Source organism: Rhincodon typus, chromosome 7 (assembly GCF_021869965.1).
Source record: "Rhincodon typus isolate 14 chromosome 7, sRhiTyp1.1, whole genome shotgun sequence".
NCBI lineage: Eukaryota > Metazoa > Chordata > Chondrichthyes > Orectolobiformes > Rhincodontidae > Rhincodon > Rhincodon typus.
In genome coordinates, this window is record NC_063338.1 from 96,350,004 (window position 1) to 96,356,003 (window position 6,000).

At 39.9% G+C, this 6,000-nt stretch overlaps 1 protein-coding gene across 2 annotated transcripts in view; it reads right to left on the reverse strand.

The window, feature by feature from the left end:
- map3k2 (mitogen-activated protein kinase kinase kinase 2) overlaps window positions 1-6,000 on the reverse strand; it is a 102,640-nt gene that overhangs the window by 95,967 nt on the left and 673 nt on the right. The gene's annotated exons all lie outside the window — the stretch shown is intronic.

Here is a 6,000-nt window from a genome sequence, read left to right on the forward strand (position 1 = left end):
CCAGCATTGTGTACAAACATTTGAAGAGCGACAGTGGTGACTGGTAATATCACCAGACACCTTGTATTCATCTACATTAAACTCCACCTGTCATTCCTCGGCCCATTGGCCCCAATGATCAAGATCTCTTTGTAAACTTAGATAACCTTTCTTCACTGTCCACTATACCACCGACTTTGGTGTCATACACTTATACAGGACTGAAACAGACCCTTTAACCTGTGCCACCAGACCAGAATTCAGGGGCCAAGGGTAATGCTCTGGAGACACAAGCTCAAATCCCATCATGGCAGCGGGTGGAATTTACATTCAACTAATAAATCTGGAGTATAAAGCTACTATCACTAACGGTGATCATAACAACTATCATTAAATGTTACAAAAACCTATCTTGTTCACTAATGTCATTTCACAAATCTGCTGTCTTTACCTATAATCAACAAACTTAGCAAACATAACTTGGACCTCTTCACCCATGTCATTGATATAAACTATAAAAGATTGGGGCCCCAACTCTAAACCCTGCAGAACACAATTTGTTACATACTGCCAACCAAAATTCCATTTATGCTTACAGTTTCCTGTGAGCCAGCCAATCTTCTATCCATGCCACTATACTAAGCTTACACCACGAGCTTTTATTTTCTACAATAACATTTGATGTGATACTTTTACAAAAGCATTCTGAAAATCTAAGGACAGTCCATCCACTGGTTTCCCTTTTATCTACAAGGTGTGTCATTTCTTTGAAGAATTTCCAATGAACTGGTTAAACATGATTTCCCTATCACAAAGTCATGTTCACTCTTTCTGATGAGTGTGCCCAGCTGTAATGTCTTTAATAATAGCTTCTAACATCTTTGCTATGACAAGTGTTGAGCTAACTGCTCTGTAGTTTCTCACTCTCTTTCTCCCTTCCTTGGTGAAGCAAAGGAGTCACATTCACTACTTTGCAATCTAATGGAACATTGCTGAATGTAGGGAATTTTGGAAACTAAGCCAACGCATTGGCTTTCTCACTAGTCCCTTCTTTAAGGCTCAAGAATGAACTCCTCCAGGACTTTACACTTTATCAGTACACAGCTCCGACAATTTACTCAGTACCACTTCACCGGTGATTGCAGTGTTCTTGAGTTCCTCCATTCCTTCCATTTCTGGAATATTGTGTATCCTCTATTAAAAATAGCAATGCCAAATAACCATTCAATTCTTCTGTGATCTCAGTTTCCATTACTATATTAATTTCCCAGACCATTTTCCATTGCATCAACGTTAACTTATTTTAAACGTCTAACGAAAAAATATTAAGTTTTACTACCTGTTTTATATTTCTAGCTAGCTTTATCTCATACCTTAACTTTTCCTTAATTGTTTTAAGTTATTCTTTGCTTTTCTAAAAATTCTTTCCAATCTTCTGATCTGCCTTTGCATAACTATATGCTTTTTTTTAAGTTCAATAAAGTCATACAGTCATATAGCAATGGAAAGAGACCCTTTGACCCAACTTGTCCATGACGACCAGGTTTCCTAAACTGAACTATTTGCCTATGTTTGGCCCATATCTCTTTAAACCTTTCCTATCCACGTACCTATCCGAATGCCTTTTAAATGTTGTGATTGTACCCGTTTCTATCACTTCCTCTGGCAGGACATTCCATATACACATTACTCTCTGTGTGAATACATTGCCCCCTCAGGCCCTTTTCAAATCTTCCCCCTTTCACCGTAAACCTATGCTCTCTACTCTGGACTCTGGAGAAAAGACCTTGGCTATTCACCATATCTATGCCCCTTATGATTTTATAAACCTATATATGGTTAGGGTTAGGCCTCAGCCTCCAATGCTCCAGGGGAAAAAGTCCCAGCCTATCCAGCCTCTCTCTATAGCTCAAATCCTCCAGTCTCTGTCGAGTCAACATCCTTGTAAACCTTTTTTGCACCCTTTCTAGTTTAATAATATCCTTCCTATAGCAGAGTGACTAGAATTATACGCAGCATTCCAAAAGTGGCCTTACCAATGTCTTGAACAGCCATAACATGATGTTCCAACTCCTGTATTCAATGCCCTGACCGATGAAGGCAAGCGTGACAAATGCCTTCTTCACCATCCTGTCTATCCATGATGTCACTTTCAATGAACTATGTACTTACACTCTTGTTGTCTCTCTGTTCGACAACACTACCAGGGCCCTACCATTAACTGTGTAAGTCCTGCCCTGGTTTGTCTTATCAAAATGCAACACCTCACATTTACCTGCATTAAACTCTATCTGCCATTCCTCGGTACATTGGCTGAGTTGATCAAGATCCTGTTATACTCTTAGATAACCTTCTTCACTGTACACTCTACAATGAATTTTGGTGTTATCCCCAAATTTACTAACAATGCCTCCTACATTCTCATCCAAATAGTTTAAATAAATGATAAACAATCAGTAGACTCAGCATCAATCCTTGTGGTACACCGCAGGTCAAAGACCTCCAGACAAACAACACTCTACCACCACACTATCTCCTACCATCAAGCCAATTTTTTATCCAATTGGCTAGCTCTTCCTGAACTCCTGTGATCTATCCTTATTAACCAGTCTATCATGCAGAACCTTGCTGAAGGCTTTAACTTTTTTTATGTTCCCCATAGAAAATGGGTCCTCTCCCTCGAATTTTTCACTCTCAGTGGAATACATCCATTTTATATATAGTTCAACCTTTACGCCAAGAGGCAATGATATATTTCAAAACATGTCATTGTGGGCAAGTTACCTAAGCAGAGGGAAGTGTCTCAATGAGGTACTTCAATGACTAGAAATAAAATAGTCACCCAAACAGGATGGGATGCATTCCAGGGCCACTAGACAGAACAAAATACATTGTCACATCATCTCATTGAAATGAATAAACATCCGACAGGGCTAGACAGACTGGATGCAGGGATGAAGACGTCCCTGGCCAGAGAATCCAGAAAAAGGAGCCTTGGTTTCAAGATATACAGTAAGCCTTTTTGAATGGGGATGAGAGAAATGTCAGAGGGTAGTGATCCTGAATAGATAGCATTCTTGATGCTAAAGGGGTCAAGGTGATTGGAGGGAGAGAAAGTATGGTGTTGAGATACAGCCATGATTGTGGTGAAAATGGAACAGGATCATTGGGGCAAACAGCCAAATCCTGCAACTATTTTCTATGTTTCTATTCCATTTGGAAACATATGCAGTACCAGCAATAAAACAGTGATTTAACATAGATTTGTTAAAGGCAGATCCTATCTGACAAACTGTACTGGTTCTTTGATGAAGTAACATAGGAGGAAGCAGTTGCTTATGTCCATACTGGCTTTCTAAAGGTAATTGATAAATTATTAAATAAGTCTGTTTAGCAAAATTTAAGCCCAAGCAATTAAAAGGATGGCAGTAGTATGATTTCAGAAGCAGCTAAGAGACAAAACACAGTATATTACCCAACAGGACACAATTTCAAAATTCCTACATGACGTAAAACCGAGAAATTTAGTGAATATTTAGAGGTGGAAAAGCAACAGTCTTCAGGAGAAGATAGAGGAACTGGTGAAATTTAATGCAGAAAAATGTGAAGCAACACACTTTGGGGTAGAAAGAATACAGCGAGGCAATTTAAATTCAATGGTACAAATTGAAACAAAATTTAGGGACTGAGATCTACAGGTGTATGTATGGAAATCATGGATGGCGACAGGATACAGTGCTTCTTAGCTTTGAGCACAATACAAAAGGACGATAAACATTCATAAGTTGACATGGCCTGTACAATTCTGCAGATCACTCTTAAGGAAACATATCAGGGTTTTGATGAGCTGAGGAGGTGATTTACCAGAATGATCTCTAAAATTAAGGAATTTAGTGAATGTGGAGCTTCTGAAGAAACTGAAATTATCCTGTCAGAGCAGAAAATAGTAAAGGGGTGGGGTGTCTAATGTTAAGCATAATGTGGGGGTGCCAGTACTAGACTGGGGTGGACAAAGTCAAAAATCACATGACACCAGGTTATAATCCAACAGGTTTATTTGAAATCACAAGCTTAGATGAGAACACACAGACAAAGTTTATAGGCAGAGAGATGAAGGACAAAGAGATCAAAGGATCATACAACTGGTGTGAGTGGAGTGAATAAATCTAAAATGGCTGGCTGACTGCCTCCTGTTGAATCTTTACTTTTACTCATTCATGCATTCCTGCATTCTAGAAAGTGCAGAAGCAGCATACTGGGAACTTTGTTAGAAAGGAAACGCAAGTTTCATTTGATTAAGATGCAAATTCCAGAATCTGTTTCAAATCACTGCCCCGAGATAATTAAAGGTATTATCAGTGTCTGCTTAACTTTCTAAACTTCAAACAGGCAGAGCGATAGGAACGTATAAAAGGTGATATCTGAGGTCAGACACTGAACTGTAGGTGTGAAGCCTTGTCCAGAATCTGTCTCAGAGTTTTAACCTGGAATCAAGCTGGTTTTATTCCGAAAGCAGGAAGATGCCACGTTGATTGACTGTGACTACAAATTGTGTGTTTCTTGAATAAGATAGAATGTCTCTACAAATAAACAAACATCATGGATGAAATGATTCACCCCATAGGTTGATATATGTGTGCGCGAGCGCGCAAGAGTGTGAGAGAATGTGACAGAGAGTGTAATAAGTAATCCAAAACTGTACAAACTAATTAATGTAGAGAGATCTTAACAATTTATCAAGGTGATGCTGTCAAAACAGGACAGTAAGGAAGATTCTACAGATACAGAACAGTGTGGTGGGATCACCTGAAGCGTGACGGGATCACCTGTAGCGTGACATGACGCCGAGGTCACGGTTGAAGAAGTCTTTACGGGTGCGGAACATGGCTATCGGTCTCTGCTCAACAATTCTGCGTTGTTGCGTATCTTCCACAAACCACAAGATGTCAGCCCTGGACAAGGCCTCACACATACAATTCAGCATCTGACCTCAGATGTCACCTTTTGTATATTCCTATCATTCCGCCCGTTTGAAGATTGGAAAGTTAGGCAGACACTGATGAAACCTTTAATTTTCTCGGGGCAGTGACTTGAAACAGATTCTGGAATTTGCATCTTAATCAATCAAAACTTGCGTCTCCTTTCTAACAGAGTTCTTCATACCCTGCTTCTGCAATTTTCAGAATGCAGGAATGTATGAATGATTAAAGCTTCAACAGGAGGCAGTCAGCCAGCCAGCCATTTTAGGTTTGTTCACTCCACTTACACCAGTTGTATGGTCCTTTGATCTCTCTGCCCATAAACTTTGTGTCTGTGTGCTCTCCTCTCACTGCAACTGACGTAGGGGCTGCGTTCCGAAAGTTTGTGATTTCAAATAAACCTGTCGAACTATAACCTGGTGTCGTGTCATATAAAGCAGCTTTGATGGTGCAGACAGTAAGCAACTATTGTCACTGTTGGAGAGTCACTATTCAGAGAGGAGAGATTGAAGAGAACGAGCAAAGAATCAGGCCCAAGATTAGAAAAGTTTGATCAGAAATGTGGCGCTCAAAAGAACAATGAAACAGATTTGATAATATGTGCAACCCCTTATTCTGAGATTATGCCCTCTGGTCCTAAAATCTGCCACAACAGGAATAGCCTTTCCGTATCAATCCTGTCAAGTCCCCTGAGAATCTTGTACGTTTCAATAAGGTCTCTTCTTATTCTTCTAAATTCCAATGAGTACAGGCACAATCTACTCAAATTTTCTCCATAAGATAGTTCCTATGACTGATATCAATCCAGTAAACCATCCCTAGACTGTCTCCATTCCCAGTAGATCTTTCCTCAGATAAGGGGCCCAAAACTGCTCACAGTACTCCAGCTGTGGTTTGACAAATGAGTCGTAGCTTTAGCAAAATGTCCCTAATTTTATACTCCATTCCCTTTGAAATAAAGAGCAACACTCCTGGATAAGTTAAAATTATAACATCCCGGTGTCGTACGGCGACAGACCTGTCCCCACCAGTACTGAGCCCC